Source organism: Lissotriton vulgaris, chromosome 2_1 (assembly GCF_964263255.1).
Source record: "Lissotriton vulgaris chromosome 2_1, aLisVul1.2, whole genome shotgun sequence".
NCBI lineage: Eukaryota > Metazoa > Chordata > Amphibia > Caudata > Salamandridae > Lissotriton > Lissotriton vulgaris.
Window position 1 is genome coordinate 769,492,693 of NC_141687.1, and position 15,239 is coordinate 769,507,931.

General features: G+C 45.9%; 1 protein-coding gene across 1 annotated transcript in view; it reads left to right on the top strand.

Annotated features, from left to right (window-relative positions):
- Positions 1–15,239, top strand: part of MYO3B (myosin IIIB) — a 1,488,954-nt gene that overhangs the window by 754,687 nt on the left and 719,028 nt on the right. The window lies entirely within an intron of this gene.

Sequence of the window (15,239 nt, forward strand, 5' to 3'; positions counted from 1 at the left end):
ACACCAAGGCCCTCATTACGATGTCAGGCGGACATCACCGTTGCAGAGTGGGAACCGACTGGCCATTTCACAAACCATCTACCTATAGCAATGAATCCATTTCCAAATGAATCTCAGACACCTTCAGCTGTCAAACGACTAAAATCATTCTGACCATCAGTAATGTTCTTTATGTACTTCTGTAAGTCCTTGTTATTGTCTGGAACATACGTGTGACACTGTGGGACCTTTAACACTTGACAGACTCCACTTTCTTTTGCCAGCAAAATGTCCAAAGCAAGCTGATTCTGCAAAACCATAGCTCATATGGCAACCATCTCAGTATTTACTAACAAAAAAGCACCAGCAGTATTAGTGGACAATCTATCAACTGCTTTGGACAACTTTCTGATCTTGATGTCATTCAATACCATCCCTGCATTTGGTATGATAGCGCCAAAAGTATCTCCGACAATCTCTCCAGCGCTCAGTCCACATTTTTATCTCGACTTCTCTTCCCAGGCAGGATGATCAAAATCTTCCACATGATAAATCTTCAAAAACACTTGAATTCAGCGAGGACATCGCCGACTTCGTCAGCCCGCATGCCCTCCCTTCCGCTGACTACATCCTCCTGGGGGACCTCAACTTCCACCTGGAGAACAACAACGACCGCAACACCATCACCCTGCTCGACAACCTCGCCAACCTCGGACTCAAGCAGCTGGTGTCCACCCCCACCCACCTCGCCGGACACACACTCGACGCCGTCTTCTCATCCAGCAAAGACATCGCCTTCAGCCACGCCACTGGACTCCACTGGACGGACCACAGCTGCGTCCACTTCACCTTCAGAAAAACGACGATCCACCACCACCAGCAACAGGTTGCTCGAAGAAGCTGGAACAAGATCACAGCCGACCAGCTCGCCGCTTCCCTGAGCCAGCACCCTCCCGCCAGCTCAGCGAACCCCAGCCAGGCCGCCGACAACCTCACGAAGTGGATCAGCAACTGCGCGGACGAACTCGCCCCACTGAGGACCCCGCCCAGCAGACCCGGCAGCAAGAAGGCCCCATGGTTCACCGACGAACTCAAGAGCTCCAAGAAGAACTGCCGAGCCCTCGAGAAAGCCTGGAGAAGAGAACCAACACCGGACAACATGGCCACCCTCAAGCTTGCCACCCGGAAGCACCACCAACTGATCCGCGCCACCAAGAAAACTGCATTCAAGGACCGGCTGGACAACAACATACACAACTGCAAGGATATCTTCAACATCGTGAAAGAGCTCTCCAACCCCAACGCTGGAAACAACGACATCACCCCATCGCAAGACCTCTGCAATTCCCTCGCCTCCTACTTCCACAACAAGATCGCGGACATACACAACAGCTTCAGCACTCAACCGACGCATGCCACGACCGAACCACCGACGCACGCCACCTCCCTCCGCGCCTGGACCCCGATCAGCACCGAAGACACCGTCCGCATGATGAACTCCATCCACTCCGGATCTCCGACCGACCCCTACCCTCACCACGTCTTCAACAAGGCCGACGCTGTCATCGCACCCCACCTGCGGGACATCATCAACACCTCCTTCGACACCGCCACCTTCCCTGAGAGCTGGAAGCACGCCGAACTCAGCGCTCTTCTAAAGAAACCAACAGCGGACCCCACCGAACTCAAGAATTACCGCCCCATCTCGCTCCTCCCGTTCCCAGCCAAAGTCATCAAGAAGACCGTCAACAAGCAGCTGGCCGCCTTCCTCGAAACGAATGGATCCCTCGACCCCTCACAGTCTGGCTTCCGAGCCAACCACAGCACCGAGACCGCCCTCATCGCTGCCACCGATGACATCCGAGCCCTGATGGACAATGGAGAAACAGCGGCCTGGCCCTCATCCTCCTAGACCTCTCCGCGGCATTCGACACTGTCTGCCACCGCACCCTAGTGCAGCGCCTCAGCAACGTCGGAATCCAGGAGAAGGCACTGGAATGGATCATCTCCTTCCTCGACGGAAGAACACAGAGAGTCCGTCTACCACCGTACAAGTCAGAGGCCACCGAAGTCATCTGCGGCGTCCCTCAAAGATCCTCGCTGAGCCCCACCCTCTTCAACGTCTACATGAGCCCCCTCGCGGCCATCGCACGCCAACACAACCTCAACATCATCTCCTACGCTGACGACACCCAGCTGATCCTCTCTCTGACCAACAACCCCGCCGCCGCCAGAGCCAACCTTCACGAAGGGATGAAAGACGTAGCCGAGTGGATGACGACCAGCCGCCTGAAACTGAACTCAGACAAGACGGAAGTCCTCATCCTGGGCTCCTCGCCCTCTGCCTGGGACGACTCCTGGTGGCCCCCCGCCCTGGGCACCGCACCCAACCCGACAGACCACGCACGCAACCTGGGCTTCATCCTGGACTCCTCTCTCACCATGACCAGACAAGTCAACGCTGTCTCCTCGTCATGCTTCAAAATCCTGCGCATGCTACGGAAGATCTTCCGGTGGATCCCCACCGAGACCAGGAAGACAGTCACCCAGGCCCTCGTCACCAGCCGACTGGACTACGGCAACGCCCTCTACGCTGGAACCACCGCCAAGCTCCAGAAGAGACTCCAGCGGATCCAGAACGCCTCAGCCAGACTCATCCTCGACATCCCACGACACAGCCACATCTCCGGACATCTGAAAGACCTGCACTGGCTCCCCGTCAACAAAAGAATCACCTTCCGTCTCCTCACCCACGCACACAAAGCCCTACACGATCAAGGCCCGAGCTACCTCAACAACCGCATCAACTTCTACGCTCCCAAACGCCATCTCCGATCAGCCAGTCACGCCCTCGCCGCCGTCCCCCGCATCCGAAGAACGACAACAGGAAGAAGGTCCTTCTCCTACCTGGCCGCCAAGACCTGGAACTCCCGACCGACCTGCGCCTGACCCAAGACCACCTCTCCTTCAGGAAGAAGCTCAAGACCTGGCTGTTCGAGCAGTAGCAGCACCCCCCCCCCCCCCCCCCAAGCGCCTTGAGACCCTCCGGGTAAGTAGTGCGCTCTATAAATGTCTTTGATTGATTGACTTAAATAACATCTACTAAACCATTTGCTAGGCAGTTAAAAATACACATTCTTTCCACATACAAAATAAACTTCAGGAATTGATGGGTTCTAACCACAACCAACTTCCATGACCCTAGAAGCCCAGATGTGTGATCACATTTGCTCTTCCCTACAAATATAGAACTGTAGTCACTCTTGTCGAGGTGTATGCATAATCTCCTTTGGCTGTGCTTGTTTTTGTCTCTACGGGTCAACATAAATGAAGACTTAAGAATAAAAGATTTTGGCTGTGCATAATATTGGAGTTGTGCTATTAATGTCTATAGAACTGTTCGACTCACTGTAGTCACTCGCATAACTTGTTTTGGGTTGTGCTCTGTCAATCAAATTTGTGGTAATCTCCCTTGATGTTGCCAATCCAATGACAATGCTCCAGTGTTTCCTGCCGTTTGATGTTGCCTCTCCTCTGGTGATACATTTTGAACATGGACCCCTATCGCTGCATCTGTCAGTACTGCACTATATCTATCTTCTACTTGATCTATACATTTATTTTCAATGTAAGAAAGGGCACATGTTAAATTATGTCTCTGCTTACAAGCTGTTTCTATCATTTTCGTTGAAACTAAATTTCTACCAGCAAGTTCAGCAGTTTCGCCATACAAATGTCTGTTCAAGTGCTTAAACATCGGCACTTCTGAAAGAAATAGATCATAATTTGAAAAATAATACTCAAAATGACCCTTTGCATAAAATATACTAAGAAGCAAACTACAGCTTATGTCCTAAGTCAAAGTAAGATGGTGATAGGTTATGCCTTCAGCTACTGAAGCAGGTAACTACTGACAAACATAGCAATCCCTCACTTCCTTAGTATGTACATACTCATAAAGCAATCTAGCAAAATCATTTAGTGTGAAATCTACCCTTTACAAATCTGTATGTATATACTTTTCTCCTAATAAAACTAAGCCTCCATCTGCATCAGGTGAGGATTTCTTCTCAGGTATAGGTCTCTCTTATATGCTACTGGCAGGATTCCCCTCCGATGCCTTTTTATTGTTCATCATGCATAGTTAATTCAAACAATTACATGTTCAGAAATACAAAGAATAAGCACATTAAAACAATGCAGAATGATATACAATACATTTCTATTTCATTTTGGCTGACCCTATCTAGTGTATAATCCTGCACTGTAACTATACTGTAGTGTCCAATAAAATAATCAAAGTAAATATAAAATACCACTGGAGCCTGCTTGGAGTGAAGTTCTAATATGCTTTATCTCCTGTGTGGCACCAGTCTTAGTACTGGTTGGTAAAGTGCTGAAATGTGAAAAAAAAACTGGCTGGGCAGTCTTGATCAAATTTGAATACTTCGACCTATATCCACTCTTGCTTAACCAGTTGAACTTGAAGCACCAGAATATCTTATGCATCTTGGTAACTTGGTTATTGATGTGCAATTGCACTGCTAATTTGCTCAAAAGCCTCAGTGTTTTATACTGATCCAGCAAATAATTTTCAATGTAGTGCCAGGAATTTCAATAGTTTACAATTAAAATGGGGGGCCATGGAATCAAGACACTTTATAATGGCCACCTACAAGTTTGAATCCCCCATTCGTTGAAGAGGGATTTCAGCAGCAGACTCTGTTGCTGTACTAGCGCTGGACATATGCAAACCAGATGTATAATGTCTTCCTTAGGGGCATCACATAATCTGCATGATTTAAAGCCTTGATGTTTCCATACTGGTTAATTGGTCAAAGATGGGACGGTTCCAAGCCTGATGGCCAACAGTTTCCTCTTTAGATGAAGTGGGTAGGTTATGCTGATTAATGCTGCTGGTTTTAAGATGTCATATGATTGGATTGTCATCCAGGCATCAGACCTGGCAGTGAATCAATTCTTATCACCAATTAGAGAGTGCAATCTGGCGGATTTATTGATGGCAGAACACCATGTACTGTAAATCTAAATGCCATAAGTCTATTGTATTTGTTTCTTGTAGTGAAGACTTCAGGTATTTGCTGTAAGCCGAGAGGGGGTGGCTACCCAGGGACTGCCACAGAGCGCTACCCAGAGGGCTGTCTTGAATTAGCCGTACTTTATACCACATTTTAATGGTGTGGTATCTTCTCACTATGGTTGACTGCATGAGCCCGAGTTCTAGTCAGACTTGTGCGGGCGAGCCATTCCGTGGCAGTCCCAGAACTTGCTTATGAACATTTATTTGCAGTTTGTCCAGACTTAGTGTGTCTTTCCCATGCATGGCAGCACTTGCGTAGGTAACTGTAGAGAGAAATTTCATGGGACTCAAACATAAACCTACAATCAATACTATAATCCCTAACGTTACACATGTCAGACAAACATCTATCATGCATCTCCGTTTACGATTAGGAATTCTAGTTTCCATACTAAGTTAGATTCAGATCAAGTTGGGTAGAGCAATAGCAGTTACCGAGTTCTTTCCTGTCAATCTCCACCTGTACAAATAGCAAACAGTCTCTATTCAGAGTTTAATTTCTTTATTTACAAGTCTATATACAATCTTCGTGAGTCTTCCTTAGCCCTACTCCATGTTATTCTAAGAGTAAAACACTAACTGTATTCTTCTTCCACTCAGGTCTTTATGCAACTTAATACAGTTCACTCAACATCCCTAACAAGAAGAGAACCAAGGTCCTCAATAACCATTTCCAGTAGTCCCCTTCTTAGTTCAGCAATTAATGCTTGTGACTCTTCCGGATCCAGATGAGGAAATTCAGTTTCGGTCAGTATCAGGTTTCTCAAACCACTCAATACTGGTGGGTAAGGAACGACAAATGTAAGAAGAATGTTCACATCAGTCCCCGGGATCTTAAACACAACATGTATTATCATTTCAGAACTCCCAGAATTTTCCTTCATCGTCATTTGCAGCCAGGTAAGTCCGCTCATGGGACATGTACCTCCGACAAGGCACCTTCGATCTCTTGGATCTCCTAAGATTAAGGCCTTCACCTTTATTTCCACTGTGTTGCAATTCATATGTTACAATCATGGGTACAAGTGCTCCTCCAGAGGACAACTGCAAACTTCTTCTTGATTGCTCCCTTGGCCAGCTTTCTTCAGCTCACATCCATGGTCCTGTAGCACTAGTTCCTCTGCCAGGGTCAGGATCTAACTCGTTCATCATCACCCACCAATTTCACTTGAGTCAGCTCCAACTTCTTGTTCTTCTGGACCCCCCTCGATTTCGGTTTATGCTAGTGCTGTTTCAGGCTCTGTGTGTTCCCTTACAGCTTGACTGACCCTCTCTTGTGGCCTTTCAACCACTGCTGGCGCTTCTTCTGGAAGAGGAGCTGTTACATCAAGGGGACACAGGACCCTATAGGTGTGGGAAGCATGCACCCTGTTTAGAAGACCACCACACTTCACAGCAGTGGGTGTAACCAGAATCATTTGAAACAGACCACGCCAACGAGGCTCAAGGCAGTTCTTTCTCACATGTTTCTTGACAACGACCCAGTGTCTGCGGTTGTGGTTGTGGCACTGCTCCTGGTGTGAAGGTGCTGTTGCTGCTTCATCCTGGTAAAACACAAAATGAACTACATCAGCTAACCCCTTACAGTAGCGGAACACCAAATCCTTTGATATGTTCACAAGCATCTTGGCAGGCACAGCCGGTAAGAATTCCCCATAAGAATTTCATGTATTGATAGTCCTGTTCTTCTGTCTGGAACACTGAAAAGACTTATCAATTCGAGAGGCAAAGCATCAGGCCATTTCAAAGACATCGAAGCATAGACTTTACCCAACCTGGAATTTAAAGCGCCATTTATCTGTTCCATGATACCTGAAGCTACTAGCTGATAACTCTGCTCCTCCTGTAATGCTGCACAAAACAATCATAAGATCTCATTATTAAAATGAGACACTCAGTCTGACTCCAAAGTAGTTGGAAATCCGAATCTTAGGATGAGATCCCCCAGCAGTAACTTAGCTAAAGTGAGACTGTCACATCTCCTAGTAGAGTAGGATAAGCGTCCACCCAATGAGAAGATATGCACACCACCACCAAGATGTACCTCAATCCATTACACACAGGCATCTCAACAAAGTCCAACTGTCCTGTTAAAAGGCCTTCCTAACTTCCCGATATGGGTGAAGGTAACAGCAGTTCTCTTTTTCACATTCATTTGCTGACAGGTCACACACCTATGACACAATGCTTCAGTCATCATTTTGAATTTTGGATTAAAACATGTTCATCTGAATAACCTCACTATTGCATCCATTCCTACATGTGTTAGCCCATAAATATGTATGGCCATCTGGTACAACAAACTATTGGGTAACACAGGTCTTCTATTGCCGGAAACCCAAATGTCATCATCTCTTTTTGCACATCCTGCTCTAATCCAACCTAATTGCTGTTCCTCAGACACCTCCTCTTGCAACCTTTTCACCTCATCCCAAATATCAGCAACGGTCATCCAAAAGTTGAAATTGGCCTTATCTGTATTTTCATTCAAGTATTACCCATTGAAAACACAAGTATTCAAGGCACAATTACGTGCAAATTCACAACCGTGAGAAAATAATTTCTTTTACAATGGACACTTTACGAGGGCAATTTCTTAAGGCATCAGTAAAGCTTCCATGGTTTTCTCACAGTGTCTTCATTGCGTATTGGTGACCCCGATGAGGTAATGAATACTCTCTGAGACCATAACTGTTCGAAGTCATGCACCACACCGAACCCATATTGGCTATCAGTGAATATTGTTACTTTCAGCTGGTCTGAAACACAGCAAGCATGTGTTAAAGCAACACATTGAGCCACCTGGGTGGAGAATACTCCTTGAAGCCATGCAGCTTCCACCACTCCTGAAACAGTACAGACAGCATAGGCAGCCCTCAGGTTTCCCTCATGACCCCTTAAACATGAGCCATCAACAAACAGGATTTGGTCACACTCAGATAATGACTTGTCAGTAATGTCAGGACGGCGTTTGGTGCACGGTTCAGTGACATCGTGACAGTCATGCTCTCCTTCATTTCCATCCCCATCACAATCAGTCAAAGGTAAAAGTGTGGCAGGATTAAGCATAGAACAACATTTCAAGGTAACGTTCTCAGCAGCTAAAATCACTTGCTTTTATCTCATGCACCTACGGATAGTCAGCTACTGAGTATGTGTCCTTGTTAACAGCAATTCTACAGAGTGCAGAACATAGACACTTAAATGGTGACCAATCACGATGCCTTTGCATCTCTCTATGCTGACACCTGTTGCAGCAACAAATTTGAGACATCCGGGCAATGCTGACAATACTGAATCTTAAGTAGCTGAGAAATAGGCGACTGGTGTACGGGCATTTCCATGATTCTGAGCTAACACTGAGAGTGCACAGCCCTGTTTTTCATGGCAAAAGAGCTAAAACGCTCTTTGTTGTAATTTGGCTTTCCCAGCACAGGGGCATGACAGAGACTATCTCTCAACTCCAGGAATGCATTCAAATAATCATTGTCCCAGGACACAGGATCAGAAACATCTTTGTGTGTCAACCTCTGCAGAGGTTTGACCACTAAGAAAAAGCTGGGTATCAACTGGCAACAGTAGCGCACCATTCCCAAAAACATCCTGACTTCCCTTTGCATGAGAGGCAGATTAATTTGAATGATCGCCAGCATTCTTTCTTGTGACCTTTCTCACACCTTTCTCAATGCGATGTCCCAAGTATGGACCTCCGTTATACCGTACTGCAATTTGTTGGGGGACACTTTATGTTCATTCTAGTCAAATGGTTCAGTGGGGCAATCAGTTTTGCAAGCATCCTGAGTATTCAATGCAATCAGGTCATCGATATACTGCACCAGGACTGAATTACAGGGCATAATCAGAGACTTGAGATTCTTCTTCAGAAGATTAATGAACTCTCCGTGTACCCTTGAGGGTCATGACACCATGTTAAGACACAATCTCTCAGCCGAAATGCAAAAATAAATTGGCTATCTTCATGCAAGGGAATCGAAAAAATGCCTGGCAAAGAGCAATAATAGTAAACCATTCAGCCTCATATGGAATCTGAAACAATATCACAGATGAAACCCACTGATCAAAGATTATTACTATATTTTAACAATTGAACAAGCAGTCAGAAGTGCAATTACCTTGCAGGCACTAGGGTCATGATTTGAAAGGTGCTACCAGTGCAGTGCACAGGGGCCAAAAGGTCTAGTAAAACCACTGAACCCCGATTATTGCTATATTTTACTACTGAACAAGCAGTCAGAAGGGTAATTACCTTGCAGACGCTAGGGTTATGACTTGAATGGTGCAGGAGGTGCAATAAGCACAAGGGCCAAAAGATCTAGTACACCCACTGAACTCAGAGTATTGCTGTATTTTACTACTGAACAAGCCGTCAGAAGTGCAATTACCTTACAGAACAAAAACAATATATAGGATTATAAAGATACATGACTGCCTGCTCTCCTATTCTTTGTGCAAAGTGTATTGCATATAGGTTTAGCATTTGCATAGTTAAAAACAGGGACAAATTCCTAATTAAAACAATAAATTTTTTAAATGTATAGTTGTTAACAGGTGGCCCTATAGGAGTTATTCTAGAATAGCGTGATTGAGCATTTTGCTGTTGTTGGCAGCGTGTGCATAGACTGAACATAAGTTAGTGACAGTAGGAGGTACTTGTATGAGAGGGAGGTGCCTTATAGTTGTACAAAAATCCATAAATGTCCAGAACAAAAATGATATTGCAAAGTAATGGAATACGTCATCGTACACTACTAAACAGTAGAAGTTACCAAGGCAAAAGTTAGCTGGAAAGGAATCTCGCCCTGATTTAATTAACTTTCGAAACAGCCCCAAACTTGATTAAGGCAGGTGAGTCTGTGTAGGTCTCTCACAGAAAGCGCTGAGTATAGAAAGCCCACACACTCTGAAACATCGGAGTACTGCGGGCAAACTGGATGGCAGTTTGTCCTGAATTTATTAAATCCCCAAGTCTGATGGGCACCTGAACCTTCTGACTCTCAATTGAAATGCTGAGTCAACGAGTACTGTGCATTCTGGGGTGCTGAGGTGTATTCGGGCAAAGTTAAGTGCTGCGGTAAATATATAGCGGTAACAGGCCATTGTTAGGTACTACAAAGGGTAAAAAAAGCAACGGTGATAACATGACACAAATTAGGATAGGATTGTAACTTTCTTTATTGTAGGATATATCCTTACCTTAGTACTGGGTTAATTGCCTTGCGGGCAATCATATTAGCGTGATGCTAATATACCAAGTTTAAAGGTGTTGGAAAGACAGTTTTTTATGTCGGTGAGCTCATTCTACCTAACCAAGGCTGCCATCTTGAAAGGTATGTTCAATTACTATGTTTAAATTACTTTTAATGTTATAACCCAAAAGATTGTAAATACCCTGGGGATTGGGTAAAACTATATTGTGGGTGTGAATTGAAACTTTTCTCTACTGGAAATATTTTGGTATAGTATTAAATGCCTGAAATAAGAAAGGCAACATTTGAATAAATTATAAGAGGGCAAGGGTGGAACTGTTCAGCATAGCTGGGGCCGCCATCTTCAAGTATGCCTTGGTGCAATAGTTACCACATTATATATCAGTTTTGAAAGTCAATATTTTAGAGTCTATATTCAAATGTCATCTTTTCACTTCTTCATGTCCCTTTTAGCATATGTAGAGAAACGAGGGGTGAAGGGGAAGTGCCACAGTGAATGTTGAGGGAGGGGGAATGAATACCGGGTCTTCTGTGGGTTGAACCGTCTACTATCATGAAGACATTGTTTCAAGAAGAGTCATCAGGTTAGAGAATTCATAGCACATATGTGGAGGATATTGTGGTCAGTTAGAGACAGGCAATCTTGGCCAATCTTGTTGCATTGTGTGATACAAGTATCTTATTGCTTTCTGTGAGAAGTTGGCCTGGAATATGGTGTCCACTAATTAAAGTGGGCACTTTGTATCAGTCCAAACAATCCTTATGGTGATTTAAGAGGTCTAAGATAACCTTAGAAAGCTATCCAAGTGGTAGATGTGGAGCACAGCCTGCCTTTATGCTTAGTCTTGAAGGAATGTTAGACAGAATGTTTTACCAGAATGCAACCTTATTGTATTGGTTAAACCACACAGTAGCAGACTCTAAATACCTCACAGTATCTGCTACATGCAGAGAAGCACAAAGTACACAACACTGTAGCACAGAAACAATCATAAGTAGCACTAATACACAGTGGGCTCCAGGGGGAGACCAAACCATATACTAAAATAGTGGTATAAGAACCACGACTCTAGTCAAGACAGTGTCTAGAGGGTGTAGAATGTATGGGACCCCAAGGAACCATTGTAATGAAAGTGAGAGGGATCCCTTAACACCAAAGACATAGGTCACAACGTCACGTAATTGTACAAGTTCGATACAAACTGGGGAAATTACGTGACGTTGTGCCAAGCCGACGGACCAATTGATGAAGTGTTGCCGGGATATAACTAGCAGAGCCAGGAATTTGAAAGGAGTGTGGCAGGCTCCGCCCAAGAGATCATATAAAAAAACGAAGCGTGGGATAGAAACCTCTATCATTCTCACTACCTGGTCTTTTAAAATCATCCTCTTCAACCAGAATAGAGGAACAGATGTGTCCTGAAATGTATATGATAGAACGCTTCTGAGGTGGACGGAGGTATTAACTCCTCTAGCAGTGTGTAGGATAGCAGTATTTCTACAAAATAATCACGGCAGGAGAAGTTTTTGTCTTCCTCCAACAAGCAAGTACGAGTTTCTTCTAAAAACTCATTTAACTAAGAGAGTCACAGATACGGTCTTGAAAATGATGGTGTAATAATCGTTTCCATCCAAACATGTCAACGCTACACGACACAATCCGTCTTAAGGCTGGAACCACAGATCACTAATCAATTCTGTAGTATCGGTTTCTGGTGCTTTCTATTGTTTTACCACCAATAGGTGTTTTGTTTATGACAAAGTCTATTGTCTTTTGTGTGTACTCTCTCTGTCAGACTGTAATGTTTGTTCAATTTATCATGTTATAGTTTTATGAATTGATTATAGACTCTATGGTGGTCATGCCACAGATGAACATTAATACCAATGTGTGTGAAAAAATGTCTTTCCACTATGTGTTATGACAGAGTTTTTTAAATGATAGTCTTTAGGTTGTTTTTAACTTTAGAAGCAATTTGTATCTTCTTTTGTATACCTTCTTGATACAAATATCAATAAATACATCTATTTTTACAATGTTGTATTGTGACTTTGGGCTTACTATTATATCTCCCTTGTGCCTATGGTGAATGATAAGTGGTTTAGAGATTGTGTGGCTATGGTTAGGTTCAGTTGATGTGGCCAGTAGTAGAAGTTATTTTTAGAGTGTAGCCCAAAGGAAACCCTCTTTCTGATATTACCCCAAAGATCCACCCAATGTAAGTAAGTAGGGACCCCACGGAGTACGGGTGCAGTGTGGGAGCACAACTGCGTGCGCCGTACAATTCTATGGGAGAGTAGGAGTTGCAGTTTGAAAGTTTAAGCACCCTTCTAAGTGGACTTTGAAGACACCCCACGGAACTTAGGAGGTTAGCGAGCCACCTCACCGGTGGACACAGTAGTACCAGAGTTACCTATCCCAGGGAAGCCGGGTGCATAGGTCTGAAGTGATGTCAGAAACAGCTGTCGAGCTCTATCGAGGACTTCGAAGAAGAGCCACTGCTGGGAAGAAGAAAATTGTCAGTCGAAACACAAAGCTGAATGCAGAGGGGACAGAGTCTGGGTCACTCAGGAGGGACCAGGGGCACGGTAGACGAATGCCCACCGATGTCGGGTTCTTCAGTTGCGAAGGGGAGGTTCTTGACTCTGCAGCCACCGGGACCAGGAGATGTCGTGGATGGCCAGGAGCCGGATACGTGCTGTCCCAAAAAGGATGTTGAGTGCTGAGGGGTCGGTGTCTGGCTGGAGCACCAACAAGCCTTGGCTGCGGTAAGCCACGAAGATGGCCAAGAAAGGTTACTGTTTGGACCAGCAAGGTCGAGGAAACTCACCAAGCACAGGGGAGTTGGGGCACACCTGGAGCAACCAGGAGAGCCCAAGAAAAGCAGTATTGGCCCTCAAGAGGACCCACAATCCGGAGGCATAGGATTCACAAGTAGGGCCTTAAGCAGATTTACAAAGCAACGGCCCACGGAGCACTCAGTGTGAGGAGGCCAAAGTTCTTTGGTGGAAATGATGCCAGTCGTTGGGTCTACTCAGAGCCCAGTGCACTTGTTTTGGGAATGCCAACAAGCATGTGCACTTGCAAAAGTAAGGGGAGCACAGGGGTACGGGTATTGCAGCCCCATGAGGGATTCTGACCTCAGACTTGGTGAGAGGGCTGCTCGGACTTCGAGGGACTTGGGAACCCACCTCCTGTGTTGCTGGAGCCTTCGGAGTCCATAGGAGCTCACAAGCAGCAGACCGGTCAGTTAAGATATGGTGCCTGCGGTTGCAGGGGAGTGACTCCTTCACTCTTTATGGTGCACAGGCACCATCCGCGGTCGGCAGTAGGAGTTCCTGCAGGGCGGTGAAGTGGGGAGGGGGAGGGGCAGGGTGGGGGGTAGTAATGTATGGATCACGAAGTTTAACAGGTAAGTAAACATATAAATAAATAAAACAAATTTCGTTGCACGCACTGCATCGCATTTGGTGATGCAGTGAGCGCAACGAAATGTGTTTTATTTATTTATATGTTTACTTACCTGTTAAACTCCATGATCCATACATTACTACCCCTCACCCTGCCCCTCCCCCTCCCCACTTCACCGCCCCAAGGGAGGGCCTGGACAGTTGGGAGGTTACTCCCATGTCATTTGTCTAGTTTTGCACCAGAGCAGGAGCCAACGGCTCCCAGGACTGGTTTGAACTAGACTATGCACAGGGATACCAAATGTGTCCCTCATGCAGACTTTCGGACTCTGGCATGAGCACCCACCCAGGCTTAACACACTAAATCCTGTCTGGGAGGTGGTCACACCTCCCTGTGACAAGACGCCTATTGTTCTGCCTTCCTCTCCTCGAGCTTGGCTCAGCAGCAGGAGGGCAGAAGTGTGTCTCTGGTAGGCAACTCTTTGGGCTGCCAGGGACTAGAAGGCTGGTACCGGGAATAAATGTAAATGTAAATGTCAAGGTATTTGTAGAGCGCACTGCCACTAAGCGGTTTCCTGGCGCTATTAATCATACCGCTGTGGAACCCTTCCTGGCTTTCCCTGTGAAGTGTCCACTCCTGGGCACCCCCAGGGTGAAGCCAGGCATTCTAGCGCTGTTGGGGCCGGTGTGGAGGTTAAGCAAGCTATTGCCCAGAGTTGCAGCGTGGGGCCTATGATTAGAATAGGCACCGAGGCGAGAATTGTCAGGTCCGAGGATATTGAGCTCAAGACCCGCCAAGGCAGGAATTGAACCCTGGTCCCGGGCCAGAACTCTGCATCAGGGTCTGCCGCTCTAACCATTGAGCCACACTCAGCCACACTCCTCCACTCTCCTCCACCGGGAACACCAGGGACCTCACAAAGCTAGTTTCTGAGGGGTGGAATCATACCTGCCACACCGGTTACCGGTGTGAGGGCATGATTCCACAACGTTTGATACCAAACACGATAGGGTTACTTTCAGCCGTTTAAGAGTTGGTCATCACACGGTCGCGTAATGCCACTCTATATGTTGTAAATGGCTGCAGCACTAACAACCCGGGAGAATGGACTCTGTAGGCTGCAGGGTTCTCCTGCTCATGCAGTGGCACCCTCTCACTTAGAACAAAGCACCCTGCCTTCAGGATTGTCATGGCCTGCTATAGGGGTGACATAGGTTTTAAGTGCAGTGACCCTTAGATATAGTAAACCTATATCTATAGTAAGAGGTGTATGCACCATCTTGTACATGCTGCAATGGCAGGCCTGTAGTTCCATTTTGAATGGCCTCTTATGGGTGACATAATACATGCTTCAGCCCATGGGAAGCCTCTTGGGTACCTATGACCTGGGTACATGAGTATAATAAACTATGGACTTACAAGGGTACCCCCAGTATCCAATCTGAAGTGTACCTTGTTACATGGCATAACAGTTTAGGGAGAAAGCGGATAGACTAGGGTTCTCATTAGCAGGATCCCA